This window comes from Tiliqua scincoides, chromosome 8, assembly GCF_035046505.1.
Source record: "Tiliqua scincoides isolate rTilSci1 chromosome 8, rTilSci1.hap2, whole genome shotgun sequence".
In the NCBI taxonomy this organism is placed as follows: Eukaryota; Metazoa; Chordata; class Lepidosauria; order Squamata; family Scincidae; genus Tiliqua; species Tiliqua scincoides.
In genome coordinates, this window is record NC_089828.1 from 58,357,993 (window position 1) to 58,376,025 (window position 18,033).

General features: G+C 47.7%; 1 protein-coding gene across 1 annotated transcript in view; it reads right to left on the reverse strand.

Moving 5' to 3' along the window:
* POR (cytochrome p450 oxidoreductase) overlaps positions 1 to 4,570 on the reverse strand; it is a 44,586-nt gene extending 40,016 nt beyond the window's left edge. The window contains exon 1 of the mRNA XM_066634993.1: positions 4,389 to 4,570. The gene's annotated coding sequence lies outside the window, so the exon portion shown is untranslated. The remainder of the gene's footprint in view (positions 1 to 4,388) is intronic.
* Positions 4,571 to 18,033: the final 13,463 nt, after the last annotated feature.

Genomic DNA, 18,033 nt, shown 5'->3' on the forward strand with positions numbered 1-18,033 from the left:
TCCTCTGCCCCCAGTGCTCTAAACTCAGATGATCTGGTAAACTCAGTTCACCCCAATAAAAAAAAGTCTGGCATCAATACAAATCCTGATATCTCACAGTTTTCCATTTCTGAGACCAGAATTACATCTGAAAAGTACTTCTGTGGCATAATAAACTTTTTTTAAAATTATTGTTAATGTAATTTTATTCCTCAGGTTCAGTCACCATTAACATCACTATTAGAACTGCATTGTCAGAAGCTGTGGGTGTGAATAGGCTACCTATTTCCAGCACCCTAATCTACCCACAATCAAAAGCCCAGATCCTGCAAGTGTTGCCAATTGGTCAGAAAGAAAAACTTCAGCCTGGCCTGCTCTTCAGCCTTCAACAGCAATTTGCTCTTCAGGAATCAGCCAGTGTTTTCTCCTTCTCATAACCATGAGACAAACATTATTGTATGCCAATTTCTGCAGATCCCTTCACTGTCAAAAACACAACTACAGCTACAAACTGAAAAGTTGGCAACCCAGGAACAACAGAGAAAATACATCCATGTGCAGCAGAAGGAATGCACATCTACAGAAGGTGCCCAAAACTGCCTGGTTGCATCTTTTAAAGGGCATTCTTAGCCAAAGCCGCAGGTGGTTACATGCAACTAGGCCTGGAGAGAGCAAGGAAGGATTGCCATTAAAAAATATGGTGGCCTTTTGCTATGAGAAAGATTGCAGCACAGTGATCTCAGATCTGTGAATGAGAGTCAACCAAGACCACAAGTTCCTAACATTACTCAATCCAAAAATCAATTCAAGGTTGTAACCTGGTGGCAGTTTATCACATGTGTTCGCTGGGCTGATTGCCACATATTCTTGGAAATTGAGGGCCAACATATTAATCACTCTAACCTTTCTCTCCCTATCCCTGGCCACCCAGAGCAAATTTAAATCACTACTAAAATGCAGTTTACAAAAATCTGTCAGCACTTCTGAAAGACACTTGGGGCCCAATCCTATCCAAATTTCCAGCATTGATGCAGCCTCAATGCAGCCCCAAGGTAAGGGAACAAATGTTCACTTACTTTGTGGAGGCCTCCACAACTGTTCCCCTACCACAGGATGTAGTGCATGCCCCATTGGCATGGTTGCATCAGTGCTGGAAAATTGGATAGGATTGGGCCCTCAGACTTCAGCGAGTCTCTCCAGGCAAAGAGGATCTCAAAGATGACTCAAAGAGTCACTGTAGCCATGAGTCCATTCTGGGGTTAGAGCAAACCTCTGCCATTAGAATGATGCCTCCAGTTCTTGTTCAGGTTCTCTGGCCTGTTATTCCAGCATTTCACAACATGTTTATTGGTCTGTGTGCAAAGTGAGCGATAATTTTGTTTTTATCTGAGGTGTTCCTACAGGAAGGACAGCAAAAGTGCATCATGAGCCTCATGAGAGATCCCAGAACCGTTTGATTTATTTAAAGTATTTTTTGTCCCATCTTTTAATATAATATAAACTAGTCAGCTAACAAAATCAAAAACAACCAATGAGTGAGCTGGACTACAATCCTTTGCACACTTACACACTTTGCACACTTACAGCAGGAGTAAGTCCTATGGAACTGTTATGTATGTGAGTATTATCACCTGTGGGAAAAGCAACAGGTTATATGTGATTGGCTGTCCAATCAAAAGGGATGTAGGCTTGTTGGAGTTGTATATATATCTGGGGTATTGGTGTATGTGGGTGTGTGATTTTAACTCATTTGGAGTATGAATAAACTATGATGGAACTTTTAATCAAGTCTACTGATGCGTGAGACCCACTATATAACAGGAACACAGTAGGACTTCCTTCTAAGAGAAGATGCATAGGATTGCACTATCAATTGTAAACCCAAAGAGCAGTGTTTCTCAAACTGTGGGTTGGGACCCACTAGGTGGGTCATGAGCCAATTTCAGGTGGGTCCCCATTGATTTCAATATTTTATTTTTAATGTATTAGACTTGATGCTACCATGGTGTATGACTGCATTTGGGGAAATGTAACACATCTGTACTTTCAGGCTACTATGTATATGTTTTTAACAATTATAGTCAATGTGGCTTACTCCTGGGTAAATGTGGATAGGATTGCAGCCTAGGATTATTAAAAATTTTCCTGCTTGGTGATGTCACTTCTGGCCATGACATCACTTCTAAGCTAAAGTGGTTCCGAGTGATACTAAAGTATCTGATACTTTAGTACTGATAAGTACTAAAAAGTTTGAGAACCACTGCAAAAGAACCACTGAGAACCACTGCAAAAGAGACTTGAATTGTCTAAAGATCACTGAAAAAGTGTTTAACCCAATGGTTCCCAAACCTTTTAGCACTGGGATCCACTTTTTAGAATGACAATCTGCTAAGACCCACCAGAAGTCAAGTTATTAAGTTGAAAGCGATGTCATGACCTGAAGTGACATCATTGAGCAGGAAAATTTTTAATATTACCTCAGGGTACAATCCTAACCAGGTCTTCTCAGAAGTAAGTCCTATTATGTTCAATGGGACTTACTCCCAGGAAAGTGAGGTTAGGATTGCAGCTTCATTCGACAAAATCAAATCAATCGGTCAAGTAAATTAAAAGTTTACAATAAGCATAAGTTTAAAAATTTCATTTAAAATAAAGAAAAACCCTCCAACCCCTCCCAAGCTGTTGTTCCCCAAACATCCCAAAGGCTGCAATCCTATCCACACTTACCCAGGAGTAACTAACAGCCCAATCCTATGCATGTCTACTCAGAAGTAAGTTCTATTAAATAGGGCTTACTCCCAGGAAAGTGTGGATAGGATTGGGCTGTAAGTCCCATTAACTATCACTGTTAAAAGCATATACATACTAGCCTGTTAGAAATAACACAGTAGCCTGTAACATTTCCCCAAATGCAATCACATACCATGGTAGTATCAAGTCTAATACATTAAAAATAAAATTCATATTGAAATGAATGGGGACCCATCTGAAATTGGCTCCTGACCCCCCTAGTGGGTCCTGACCTACAGTTTGAGAAACACTGGTTTAACCACCTGTCAGAAGGTCATGGGGGGGGGAGAAAAGTTGGACCATATTGGAATATGGGGATGAAGATAGTCTAGGTATGTTGGATCCTGGCCATTTACGTAAGAGAAACTTGCGCAAACTTTTAAAAAAATATATTTAATCCAAAGGAGATGTTGCAGGTGTGATGTTCATATGTGATATTTTATGCATGTTTTCTGGACTTGTGAAATCACTGCTAAATTGTGATTTAGCACTATTCTGAGAGGGTGTCTGCCTCCATGAGAATTTGAAAACTGTACTCTTGGCAAATCTGAACTCCTGAAAGAGAGGGAAAGGGAGGGAGGAAGGGAGTTGCTTCTCCCTGTGGTCAACAATTAAACTATTGCTTACAAACTTCAGAGAGCAAAAGGGCACAACTCATCATCATAAGAGCCTCATTAAAGCCTGAGATGTTGCAAACATAATGTAGTGAGACCATGAAGAGCCCAGATGAAAAGTCATCACACGCAACTCCAGTTGTCAGGTGTCCCCAGAAGCCCACTAAGGCTACAATCCTATAAGAACATAAGAAGAGCCCTGCTGGATCAGGCCAGAGGCCCATCCAGTCCAGCTTCCTGTATCTCACAGCAGCCCACCCCAGGGAGCACACAAGACAACAGACACAACCTGTGTCCAGGTGCCCTCCCCTGCATCTGGCAATCAGAGTCGGCCTGCCTCTAAAACCAACAGCTTGCACAGACCTACTATGACTTGTAAGTAATGAACTTTTCCACCAGAACTTTGTCCAATCCCCTCTTAAAGGCATCCAGGCAAGATGCCATCACTACTTCCAGTGGCAAAGAGTTCCACAAACTATGTACACTTTCCTAGGAGCAAGCCCCATTGAAGACTATGGGCGAAGTCCTAAACAGGCCTACTTAGAAGTAAGTCCTATTTTGTTCAGTGGGTCTTACTCTCAGGAAAGTGTGCTTAGGATTGCAAACTATGGAACTTCCTTCTAAGTAGACAAGCATAGAATTGTGCTCTCTCATGGCCTGCAATAGTCCTTCCCTGTTGCGCCCCCCCCCCAAAAAAAAACCACAATTTTGAGTCTTGCATGAAACTAACAGCACAATTCTGGGCATGTCTACTCAGACGTAAGCCCCACTGAACTCAGTGGACCTACACCCAGGTAAGTGTACACAGGATTGCAGCCCACTTTTCTAAGGAACCCCAAAGCAGCTTCATTCAAAGCCCCCCAGTGTCCGCCTCCAAGGTCCTAGTTCTCATTGAGTATGACGGAGTCACAGGAAAGCAGAAAGCATCAGCGATCGGCACTTGGCCGGGAGGTGCGCCCACGGAACTCAGCGCCACTGGACTGCTGCGGGAACATGCCTACTTACTTGGGAAGGAAAGCGGCTGAGCTGGTCTCCACTCGCTCCGCTGAGCGCGAATCCCGCAGGGGTGGACGAGGGGCGAGCGCAGTGGCGAAGGTGTCTGTCTCCCGGCCAGCCGCGGACCTGATCCTGAGCACGCAGCCCGGCGCCGGCTCGCTTATGTGGTCCGGGCAGGGTCTGCGGGGCTCGATCTGGGCGGATCTCGGAAGCAGGCGGCGTGACAAAGCCTGCTGGCCGGCCTAGAGGAGGAGTCTCCGGCTGGCTGGCTGGCACGCTGCCAGGGGAGGCGGAGAGCCGGGCTGCTCCTGGGGAGCACTTACGCAACGCAGGGCCCGATCCTCTCCCACTTTCCAGCACCCAGGCAGCTGCAATGCAGCCCCCACGTCAGGGGACAAAGTTTCCTTTACCTGGTGGAGACCTCCATGGAGTGGCGTAACCAGAGGGGGGGGCAAAGCAGTAAGTTTTGCAGGGAGCCTCACCGTAGCGTGCAAGGAACCCCCTCCCCTTTGGAGCCATGCAATGGCTCCGAAGGGGAGGGGCCCCTTGCATGCTGCGGTGAGGCTCCCTGCAAAACTTAGTGCTTTGCACCCCCCTCTAGCTACACCACTAGTTCCATTACCTTCCAGAGACCATTACTGGCCACCCTATAAACAGCAGGAGGCCGCCCACACCCCATTGGTATGACTGCATTAGCACTAGAAAGTTGGCTAGGATTGGGTCACCAGCAGTCACCAGCATGTTCTGCCTTTTGGGGGAAGAAGGTGCCTTTGGCCAAACAGGCAGATGGGGCCAGTCCCAAGCAGGCAGGAGATTGCACAGAACCCTGGCCCAGGGGATCAATCCTGCGTGGTGCTGTGTTAAGGGAGATGTCGCACACGTGAACTGATTTTGAGACTCAGGAGACCCTGGGGTCTCGTGGTGGCCTGGCCTGGCCTGGCCTGGCAGCAGTCCTAAAAAGGAAGGTGAGTCTGAGGGATATGGTCACTCCTCCACGCGATCACTCCAGCGAACGTAATTGCTGCCGGATCACTCCTCTCCGTCCTCACCAGGACCACCCAGATGATGCCCAGAAGCCCACAAGCAGGACATGAAGGCCACAGCCGTCCCTCAGTGTTTCTCCCTACCAAGTGGTGTTTGGTGATCTAGTGCCCCTGAACATGGAGGTTCCATCTATCCATTGTGACCCACCACCCCATACTGCAGCCTGAAGCAGTGAGAGAAAGCAGCTGGTCTAGGACCACAAAGTGGGATTCGAACCGGGGGCTCCCCTGGCTTTTAATCCAAGGCCCTTCACTACACTTGGATGGTGCTAAACCTCCTGGCAGGAAATAGAGGCGCCAGGGCAAACCCTGAAGCAGACTGATTTTCAGACCTCAGTAAAGCTGCTATCATGAAGGTATCATGAGGTATCCTGCAACACCTTTATATGGCTTGTTCCAGAGCAGTGAAAGTTGATTATTTGGTGAACCTAACTTCTGGCTTTGGTTGGCAGCCTTCATGAGTAAGCCTACCAGTTTCCTCCAGCCTGCTCAGAAGTGAAGAAGGGAGCAGGGTTTGTGTGCCAGCCGATAGCCACTGTGCCTTGGTCAGCTCTCCAGCCTTCTGCTGTGTGTGCGAAAAGAGCTCGCTTGCCATGCTAGTTTGCCTGGGCTTGGGCTGAGCTGCCATCTGACCTGATCTGACCAGTGAGGTGTTTGTGGTCAGTGGCAGGTACTTGAAGCAGCCTCCACAGCAGCAGGGTACCTGCTGTTGCCTCTTAGCTGGATGGAACTAGTGCGGAAGGGTGTTTGCTGCCGCTTCAGTGGCTGGCCGGCCTGCCGGCCTCTTCACCTGCTCAGTGCATCAGGCATTGCAGCAGCCCACCTGAAGAACTCAGCCTGAGCCATGCCACACCTGGACTGTGGAGTGGGTGCTCCGTCCGAGGAAGAGAGGCAGCAGCCCCAGCTCTTCCTGGCTTCTCTGCTGAACGCAGGCATGGGAGCAGCTGGTTCTGCATCAGCAGGTTCTATGAGACACTATGATGCAGCTGTCACTGCCCACTCTGCCAAAGATCTCCAGCAGCTCATGGATCGTTTTAGCAAGGCCTGCCAAGATTTTGGACTGACGATCAGCCTGAAGAAAACATAGGTCATGGTTCAGGATGTGGACTCACCTCCCTGCATTACAATCTTTGCACATGAACTGGAGGTTGTCCATGACTTTGTGTACCTTGGCTCAACGATCTCCGACACTCTTTCTCTCAAGAGTGCAAGCTAAACAAGTGCATTGGTAAAGCAGCTACCACGTTTTCCAGACTCACAAAGAGAGTCTGGTCCAACAAGAAGCTGATGGAACATACCAAGAACCAGGTCTACAGAGCTTGCATCCTGAGTACAGTTCTGTACTGCAGCGAGTCATGGACTCTTCGCTCGCAACAGGAGAGGAAACTGAACGCTTTCCACATGCGCTGCCCCCAACGCATTTTCGGCATCACCTGGCAGGACAAAGTTCCTAACAACACAGTCCTGGAACGTGCTGAAATCCCTAGCATGTATGCACTGCTGCAACAGAGACGCCTGCGTTGGCTTGGTCATGTCGTGAGAATGGATGATGGCCGGATCCCAAAGGATCTCCTCTATGGAGAACTCGTGCAGGGAAAGCGCCCTACAGGTAGACCACAGCTGCGATACAAGGACATCTGCAAGAGGGATCTGAAGGCCTTAGGAGTGGACCTCAACAGGTGGGAAACCCTGACCTCTGAGCGGCCCGCTTGGAGGCAGGCTGTGCAGCATGGCCTTTCCCAGTTTGAAGAGACACTTGGCCAACAGACTGAGGCTAAGAGGCAAAGAAGGAAGGCCCATAGCCAGGGAGACAGACCAGGGACAGACTGCACTTGCTCCCGGTGTGGAAGGGATTGTCACTCCCGAATCGGCCTTTTCAGCCACACTAGACGCTGTTCCAGAACCACCATTCAGAGCGCGATACCAGAGTCTTTTGAGACTGAAGGTTGCCAACAACAACAACAGAACAGGATGAGACACTAGGGGAGCTCAAAGCAGACTGCAAGCAGGTCAAGGATGGATTAATTATGCCACCGTGATGCACATTAGTTTTCAGTCACAGTGTCATAGGCTTGTTGACGTTCCTGAGTAACTTCAGCAGAGAATTTCTGGTCAAGAAAACAAATATTTCAACATGATTGTTCTTATTTAGTCATTTCTACCACCTTTTTTGCTGGCTGCTGGGTACCTTGTTTTGGTTTCTCTGTTTCTTTCTAGAATTAGAAGTTCTGTACAGGTGTGATACAAATTTCATGGACTTCAAAAACACTGAATTGCTTTGGAAACGAGTGGGAGTGGTTTGATTGTTCTGTATTTGGGTCTTCCTATTTTTTTATTGTTTGAAATTAGTGGGAGGGGGATTTTCATGTTGTTTCTGGGCACTTGAAACACCCTGCGGTGCAACAACCTCAGTGGTGCCACTTGGGAGATGGTGGTCTGTTGTTCATGCAGATTGCTCCCTTCTATGTCTTCTCAAGCAGCTTGGTTCAGGACCAACCAGTGTATGTGTGTAACACCAAATAAATGTGAGGAGAAATGCACCCTTAATTTTACAGCACTGGGGTGCGGAAGGAGTGGGAGACTGAAGGGTGCTGGGGGGAGAAAGGAGACAAGAACTCTGCATAAGAAGAGCCCTGCTGGATCAGGCCATACGCCCATCTAACCCAGCATCCTGTATCCCACTGTGGCCAAATTCTAGAAATCTTGTTGTTGAAAACTAACAAGAAGGTGGAGTCTTCCATGGGGCTGTGGCCTGCTTCACATTCTCAGATACCACCACATTTATTTGTACGTGTGGCAGGCGTGAGAGAGAAGAGATGGAGTAGGCAAGCAAAGGTGACTGAGAGGAAAATGGGAGGATAGACAGAAAGAGAGGCTCCTCCCCTTACCCTAATTGTGAGCCCTTTGGGGACAGGGAACCATTTGCAGCTCCATAGGCCCTGGAAGGTTGGAGAGGATTGGGCCCTAAGAAAGATGGCAGTGTAAGAAGAGAGAGAAAGAGAAGATAACCAGGCATTAGCAGATGAGTATCTATACGTGTGACTAAACGGGTAAATTAGTTTAACCTCATTGAACTAATTGAGTTAATGCACTTTTAGCTCTTCCTGCATGCTTGTGATGCAACTAGTGCCCGATTGTGAAGAGATAATCTGTGTGGCTGGTATCATGTGGCAGCAAAAGACTTGTAGACCTATGGAATTGCTGTGCTTCTGAAACTTTTCCACAGTATCTGCTGCTTTGTTGCTTGGCTTCACCAGAACACATCAGTATGTCACCAGAGAGGTGCCAACCAAATGTGTCAAGAGTCGATTTATGGCCCATCCATTGACATGGTTAACCAGTCATTCCAGTTGGTGAGAGGTGACCTGGTTATTAACCGTATATCTAAAGTAAGTGCTTGAATTACCAGTAACTACCAGTAATGATACACGCGGTGCAGTGAATTGCTCACAGATGGCATTCAGGTAGCCATAATCAATTTCCTTCAAAGGTTAATTACTCTCTTTTAACAGAGATGGATTCTTTGTAGGGACGTAGGTAGGATCAGAAGGTCACTGTACCCGCTTTGCGCCTTGACAGCAAGACCATAAATTCAACGATCTGTCACAGCACCCATCCCCACCTAAAGGGCTGGCCTTAGTGTGATTTGTCCGATTTGACTGAATAGGGTCCCCTGCTGCAGTGGGGCATGGAATCTGCTGCCTTGGCTTCAAATGTCAGCAACACCATCAGAAAGCAATTGGTTTTAAACAGGACAGGTGCGTCAGTTCAGAGTTGCTTCTTTGTATTCTGGCTCACTTTGGCTAGGAGGTAGGGACCCCAAGGCAGTGAAACCGCTTGGTTAAAAGGGGACGGGTGACAACCCCTTGTCTAAAAGTTCTAGCTTTTTGCTGCAACTCTCTCACACCCAAAATTCTATATAGACCTCTCTCTATACTATTGCTTCTTAGTTAGGGGGACACTAAGGGTGCAATGCTAACCCCTTATGTCAGTGCTTTCCACCACTGGCATAGGGGTGCCAATGGGACATGTGGTGCATCCTGCAGTTGGGGGTCACTCACGGAGGCCTCCTTAAATAAGGGAATGTTTGTTCCCTTACCTCAGAGTTCCATTGCCCTTATGTTGCGCAAAATTCAGATTAAGCGCATTTTGCTATTGGCCGATTTGCTCAGCTTCTCCATGCCGTCTTCTTCATGCTCAAACTAAGAGAGGAAGAGCTGTGGTTGTGCATGCCCTGCAGCCATCAAGGACTCCAGTTGTAGCCAGTGCTGGAGAAGGAGCTCTGGCCAGCGGGAATTTCTGCTGACTTTAAAGCCAAACTAAGTGCCCGACTGCCCAGAAGTTCATCTCAAGAGCAGCTGCTGCAAGCAAGTGGGCAAGCAGGGAGGGAGGGGCTCAGATGAGGTGAGTAGCCCCCCAGTGACATGTACAGGGAGTGACACAAGGGGCGGGAACTGAAGCAGGAGCAACAGTGGGAGGGCGCACAGCAGGGATGTGTCACAGTCACTCCCCCGAGTCCCAAGTCGAGTTTGAGTCTCCGGCTCCCTTGACTCAAGTTGCAAATGAGTGGCTGTCATGATATGTCCAGAGGCATTTTTGGAGTCATTTGGACTTGAGTCTGAGTCTTTCAGAGAAGTACGTCAAGCTGCGAGTCAAGTGCAGCTCCCCAGAAAAAACAGAGGTGCTGGTGGTGTGTGTGTGTGTGTGTGTGTGTGTGTGTGTGTGTGTGTGTGTGTGTGTGTGTGTGTGAGAGAGAGAGAGAGAGAGAATTCTCATTTAACACTGCCCTGATGTTCCCATCCCATCTGACGTCAGCGATGCAGTGAAGTCCTTCATTTCAAGTACCCTTTTCATTTTGCTGATGTAAACAAAAGCTCTGCTGTTATTTGAGTGAGTGCAGCAGTGAAGAAAGCGATCGGTTTCTTACGAAGCCCCTACGACGACACCCCCCGAGCGTCCGAGCTTGGCGAGGAATGAGGGGACGGACAGAAGCGGCAGGTGGGAGGGAGGGTTGCCCACAGCAGCCAGGAGGTTTGAGACCCAATCCTTTACAGCTGTACTCAGAAGTCCCCCATTGCGGTCAATGGGGCTTCCTTCCTCCTCTTCTATCACAAGGAAAGTCCTCCCTCCTACTTTGCCTGCCTCATTAGCACCCTCCCTGGGGTATCCAGCCACTAGTTCCTATTGCAAGTACCCCCTCCCCCATCCAATGGGCTCCTCCTTCTCCCCTCCCTCATCTAGAAAAAAAATGAGGCCATTCATTCAGCCAGTTGATCGCCTCTTCTGAGATGGATGAGAGAGCCCACGACCCCTCCTTCACTGGGCTGCCGTGCCTTCTTCTGGTTCCTCCCGCCAGCCTCATGCAACCTTCCTCCCCTCCACCCCAGCCTCCTCATCCTGGAGCCAATCTACCCCTCTCCCACCAAGTGTGCTGCTCACTGCTGAACTAAATACAGGCTTCTGGATCATCCACAAGGTCTTTCAGGGCAACACAGAAGTGACCAAAAAATGGTAAACAAGCCCACACGCACACTTGAAACTGAGTCACAGAGTCTTTGGCTTAAATAAACAATGAGTCTCCATGACTCGAGTCTATACAAGTCTACTTTTAAGGGTAGAAGTCCTGAGTCAGTGCCCAAGTTTTTGACACGTGTGACTCGAGTCCCCACGAGTTGCAAAAAATGTGTGTTTTGGCAACTCCCCATTCCTGGCGCAGAGTCAGTGGCTGCCCCAGAGAGATTGAGAGGTGGTGGGGGGAGCTCAGCCCCTGTGCCCATCCTGTGCCCTGAGGCCATGTGCCCTGCTTAGGCATGAGCTGTGGGGGTGGCGGGAGCTCGCGGCATCCCTGTGCGTCATCCCTTGAGAGCAGGAGCTTCCTTTTCTCCCCTTCCTGCTGCAAAGAAGGTTTACGAAGGGCAGTGATGAAAGATCCCCAGCTTCCCATTCTGTGGATCATCAATGAATCTTTAAACAAAACTTTTCATCACATTAACACACAGGTCATAAGCTAGACTTGATCTAAACCAGGGTTTTCTGCCCTTGGGCCGTATCTGGGCCTCAAAGCAGTTTTCCTGGCTTGTGGAAGCTTTGTCCAATTCGAATCAAGGTGTGATAAAAAGTTTGCAGTGTGTAAGAAGTCAAAATAGCAGCATTGGGATGGGGATTGCAATGTGGGGCCTGGACAAAGGAACTGGACAGAACCCAGAGACCATATAAATGGCACAAATATGGTTAATTTTATCATCAGATTGAAAGAAGTTCAAACACTCTAACTGCCTTCCCTAAATCTGCCAAAATCTCTTCCCGAGGTAACTAATCTCCTTTTTATCAGCTCACCTCCTCCCTCAACTGCCCTTTCTCAACCACTCTCCCCAACTATCTCAGTGATTGACAGTTCACTGCTACGGTGTATTACTACTACAGGGAGAGAGTAAACTTAATACTTTTAACACTTACAACAGGCTCAATGGCTTGTGAGGAATTCAGGCTTCTTTTCTGGTATCAAGATATATTTTTGACCCCAGGATCACTGCCTAGAGGTCCCTGATAATATAGATCAGCAATTTTCCATTTCTCCACCAACTCACATGTAAAAGTGTACATCTTAATATAAAATGTTTTCTATTGGGGGGAACCCCCACAAAAATGTTTCTAATTGGGTCCTGCAGCTCTAAGGCTGGTCCTGTACACCTGGAATAGGTAGGAGGTCATGATGCTTGAAGGATCTAGCAAAGCACAGCAACACAGAAGAAAGCTCCTCTTGTAATCAAAATGAACTCCTATCACCAGGCTGCTTGCTATCCTTTTCCAACTGAGGCCGAGGCGGAGTGAGAAGCAGCGCAAGGAGGTCCTCACCAGTCCATGCTCCTCCGTGGCTTGTACTTGTCCATTGGTGCTGGTATACTCAGAAAAGGGGGAGGTGTCGGATAAAAAACTCACCGTGCCTGCTGTGTTCAAGGCTCCTATTTGTCCAGATAGCGTGAACTTTGTTCACACCAACTTGCGAAAGAACAACAGCAACCCATGCTGTCAGTGAACTTGCAGAGATCTGCAACCTAGTGGAGAATCTATACTATACAGCAGTGATCAACTTGCACTGAATTGGTTCATGCTTTTGAACCCACAGGTATCACTTACACAGCTAAAGAGAATTGGTGCATCTAAGCCAGGGGTGCTCACACTTTTTTGGCTCGAGAGCTACTTTGAATCCCAGCAAGGCCTGGAGATCTACCAGAGTTTTTTTTACAATGTTCACGCCATCATAACATAACATTTATGTGTACAATGTATGTTGGTGTACCTTGAGCCCCACTGAGCATAACAGGACTTACTCCTGAGTAGACATGCCTAGGATTAGGCTGTGAGGCTGCAATCCTAGCCACACTTACCTGGGAGTAAGCCCCATTGAGTACAATGGGCCTTACTCCTGGCGTTTCCTCCCAGAGGCACCTGAAGGGGGGGTCGGCACTCCGCGATCTACTCATTTTGCCTCGCGATCTACCGGTAGATCGCGATCCACCTATTGAGCACCCCGATCTAAGCAGTAGTTATGGAATAGTCGGTGGTGTAGCTGGAGGGGGGGCAAAGCAGCCAGTGCAGTAGGAAGGCTCAGCGGGGCATGCAAACGGCCCCTCTCTTCGTACGGCTCCGTTTTGCTCCCCCCGCCGGGAATGGCTCCGAAGGGAGGGGCCACTTGCCCGCCTCACTGCCAGCCTGAGTGCTCCGCCCCCCTCCAGCTACGCCACTGGGAACAGTGCTGAGGCTTGACTGCTCCCCTGGACTAATTTGTTTCCCCTCCTAATCTCAGCAATAGGTGGTGGGTTTTGCTTTGCTTTAAATGTGTGTGCTTTACTGATTAATGTTAAAATTAATTTTAATGCTTGTTTTTGATGTTTTTACTCATTGTTCTGATACATTATACTTTTATTATGAAGCTTTACAAGCTGCCTTGAATGTTTGCTTCAGTAGGGAAAAGGCGGGATATAAATTTTTCAAATAAATAATAAAGACAGAATAGTGAGCGTAAGGAACAGAAATTGAGGCTGAGGTCAAAGATCAAACCAAGACTTTACTTTCTGTACTCAAATACTTCTTTACAAAGCATCTGGTTGAGGACCAGAGGTTCTAATAACTTTGAACACCTAAATATAACCTAGTTTATATGCACTGTATCCAGAGCCTTACAACAAAATGGATACACAGAGAAATTAATAGAGCATTGCGAACCAGACGAAAAGTGACTGCACAAGACAATGACACCAGAACAAAAGTATTTTTTGTCTTTTGGGAACATCATAGATACGAATGGGAGGGTACTGGAGAAAGCCAACCTCAGGCCCATCTATAGACCTTCCAAAAAGATATCTCAGGCATTGTGGTCTGTGAAGGATAAAAGAACACCACTCTCCACGGCTGGTGTCTATTGCATTCCTTGCGAGTGTGGAAAAGTCTACCTAGGGACCACAAGTAGAACGTGATTACAAGAATAAAGGAGGGTGAATGCCACTGCCACTTAGGGCAAAGTGAAAAATCAGCAGTGGTAGAACATGCTGTGAGAACCGGTCACCAAATAAATTTTAATCAGGCTCAAGTTCTTGCACCTTCCGATGGTGCAACAAGACCATACGAGAATCTACAGAGGCCACTGAAATTCAAGCACTTGAAAACAATATGAACAAAAAAGAAGAGTAGAAGTAATGCCTGGGTTCCCGCATTCAAATATACTAGAATAAAAACACTTGGAGGGAAAACCTGTATAGGAAATGGTGGTAAAGATGAACAGGCAAAGAGTGTAAGTTTAAAAATTCAAGCAGGAGCTGGGTGGATTTGAAGATTAGATTGTAAGGGGTAGAGAACATTAATCCCAAATGGCCTTCCCATAATAAGAAGGTAAGAGGGGCTGTTGCAGATATAAAGCATGTATAGGTTGAAATTTAGATTATTAAGATATAAAGCTGTAAGCAATTAGAATATTCAACTACACTATTAGAGGTTTTTTTCTTAACCTTTTTTTTCTTTTTCTTTTATTATAACAAATAAAGGGACTACTGAAAAATAACAATCATAAAAATTCAAGCAGGAGCTGGCAGTTTAGCCGCTGGCCAACTAACAGTTGAGAGGATACAAATTCTTTGTAACCCCCTGAAGTGAAAGTGAAAGTGAACCCCCCCCCCAGTTGAAAGTGAAATTTTAATCCGTGGCTTAAAGACTCAAGCAACGTTTTTAATTATGTTTTTCTAAACTAGTTTATCTCTCTGGGTTTGAGAGCACTAACTGCTGAAAGAGGTCAACAAAGTTAGCCCACCCCTCTCTAGAAGATCCAGTCAAGACAGTGAAACTGTCGCAGTTAACTGTCGCAGATGGTTGACAGGTTGTTAACGGCTCCTTAGAACACTCCTGTCCACAGAATGTTACCTGGCTTTCCGCAGCCTTCTGCAGTTCCTGCCTTCCATGAAGCCTTTATTTCTAACACTTTTTGCCTTGACAGCAGGACCATAAGCTGGGCAATCTGTCACAGCACCTATCCGCACCTGGGATAGGTAGGAGGCCTTGCTGCTTGAAGGATCTTTGTCCATGAAAGCCTATCCAGGCACTCATCTGCCTGCCACTTATACAATGTTGGTTGACAGGAACCAAAGAGCGGGCCCTGGCGGGGGGGGGGGAACACCTGTGCAGTGCTTTACCCACGGAAGTCCACCAGGCCTCCCACATTGCCTACCTTGAAGCAGGTGGGGGGAGTGGAAGGCAGGGCTGGGATCCAGCTGTTATGCCGGATCCCAACCACTGTTCCTGAGCAGCGTGGGGCGACTTCAAGCCGCTCCACTCTCCTGAGACCTGTGCCTCCTCAGGAGGTGATGCAAGTCTGAGGAGACCCATAGGGGCTGCAATGGCTTACCCAGAGGTAAGGAAAGTGTTTCCCCTTACCTCTGGCTGAGCCACTTTGGGCACCGATCCTGCGCTGGATACAGCGTAAGCCTCTTGGCTTGCCTGTTCCAGCGCAAGGTAGGATTGCACCCTTAGGCAATTAAAAAGGGCTTAACCCGCATCTAAACCGGGTAGATGGGACTCATCAGCCTGGGAAGGCAGCTCATCTGAGAGAAGGAAAACTCTGATCCCAAACCTCCACTGCCTTGTGGGTACATCCAATTATGGAAAAGGCTTCAGGAGTCAACCTCGAGGCAAAATCTGGAGCCGGAGTCCCCGAGGCAGTTCGTGGCTGAACACAGTCACATTCTGGCAACTCCTGCGACATTGCTGGAACCAACCGTATTGGCTTCTGCCTTTCCATTGGACCATTTCAGCGACGTGGAGAGGGGGGATTTGCTGCATGGGGAACAGCCTATCCTCCAAGCTTCGCGCACTGGAGAGGACACTCTGTTCCAGAACCACCATTCAGAGCGTGGCACCATAGTCTTCCGAGACTGAAGGATGCCAACAAAGAACCTGCACCTAAAGCTTAGCAGAGAAGCAGCCAAGCCAATTTCTCTGGGAAAATTGTTCCATGTGCAGGTCCCACTAGTGAGAAGGCCCCCAGTCGTTGTCCACCTGAGAAAAATGAAAAAGAACTGGTGAAATAGTCGTTTTTGGCAAACTGGCAGAGGACACCTGGAGAAGAACGTCTGATACAATCTCATAACCAAGGTAGGTTCCCAGCAGAGTTTCAGGTTTCAAGAAGAGGATTAATCACGTCATATCGGTGGACCGTCTCTAGTTTCTAATCCATCTAATTTAGGATTCCTCTGGCTGTTAAGGAGATCAAACAGGCCTAGTGGTGCAAACAGGAGGATTCTGCTGCAAAACCGAAACTGTTCCCCTGGTTCCGTCCCACGGCCTCTCTCATTCTGAGACCTTCCAGGTTTGGCTCTGAAGAAGACAGCATTGGGGCATTAGACAACGTGACTTTCCAAGTCTAACATTCTGTGGTTTTGAGACACTGCACAACAGTACCTTACAAGCAGACCAAATGTCAAGCATGAGAGGGTCAGGGCTGGAGCAGGTTTGCAATTGTGTTATTTGTACACAGGTTGCACCTGCTCCTAGGCCTTTGTGGTTAAAAGAGCCACGAGCTCAGGTGATGTCACCTGGCGGTAGCTCACACTAAGGAGGGGTTTTGACAATGGGCTGCAGTTGATGGGCTGGCCTATACCAAAGCGATGAGATTTCAAGCATTGTTCTGGGTACTTGTCTTGTTCAGGCGATTGTCCTTTTACAGCCACCTGGAACAGGAAGCAAAGGTAGAAGGTTGGGAAGCTCTACTCTGTTTCCAGGTCTTCTTCAAGGTACACCTGGAGATCCAGTGGTGATTTTATGCTCTCTTCCAACATCACCTAGAAGGTAAGACATCTGCTTGGATATTCCTTGGCTCTTTGGTCCCTTGTCCCTGCAGGACAAGGCAGGAGGTCTGGTCTAGAGGGTAGAGCCTCCATTTGCCTGAAGATAACATCTGCAGGTCGTCAGTTCGAGGCCACTGGCGCCGTGCGACCTTGAAGCAGCTGACAAGCTGAGCCGAGTTATTCCATCTGCTCTGAGCGTGGGAGGATGGAGGCCAGAATGTGAAACCAGATCAGAGTGAAACATCTGGACTGTTGTGGTTCTTGAAAGATAGAACTGTCTTTCAATTGTAAAAATCCCTACGGGGATTTAATCAGCCTGCCTATGTAAACCGCCTTGAATAAAGTCCGAGGAGAAATCTGAGGACCAAGAAAGGTGGTATATAAATACCTGTATTATTATTATTATTATTATTATTATTATTATTATTATTATTATTATTATTATTATATGACCATCACCTGTCTTCAAATTACATCCTCAGCGGCACATCATATCCAGATAGTACCATACAAGCAGCTTGGGGAGCAGTTGCATAGTTGGAGGGGGTGGAGCACTCAGTACTATTATTATTATTATTATTATTATTACTTTTTTGACTTCACCCTGCCTTCACAGAGCTAAGGGCAGGTTCTCTCCACAACAACCTTGTGAGTTCAGTTGGACTGATGCAAGATCTCTTGGGGAGCTTTGGGGCTGAGCTGGGACTTGAACCCAGGCCTATCCACTCCCAGTCCAACACGTTAGCTGTTATACCACCTTGGCTCTCTAATAGCTGTGATTTTAGACCCATACAGTCCTGGGGCTCATAGGTCACTGGTGCCTGGGCTTAATTTTTACCAGATCGTACTTCCACAACAAATGCATATGGAGTAAACAAAGTGGGACCTGCCTCTAGCAGCTACTTTGCAAGAAGCGGCATTGCAGCTGCACAGAAGGAGGTAGACCCTCCCCAGCCTCTTTTTGTGCACTTTGAGTGTGTGCAAGAAGAAGGTGGGGCTGCCCATTGGAGCAGCTTCGCAGATGGGGAGCAGGGGAGGTGAGGGGTGGACGTGAAGTGTAGAGCACCCCTTCCTGCCTGCCACCTATCCAGCCAGTCTCGTGGCCGGGCTGCCCCCGATTCTGGCTTTTAAATCAGTGGGAGATCACTGTGGAGTCGATGACTACAGCAGAGGCAAGGTGGACCCATCAGGGCAAGGCAATGATCCTGAGGAGAACTGGATGCAGATGAGAACTGGGTGTCACAAGCACTGTTTGTTATTTCCATGGATGGACTGTTG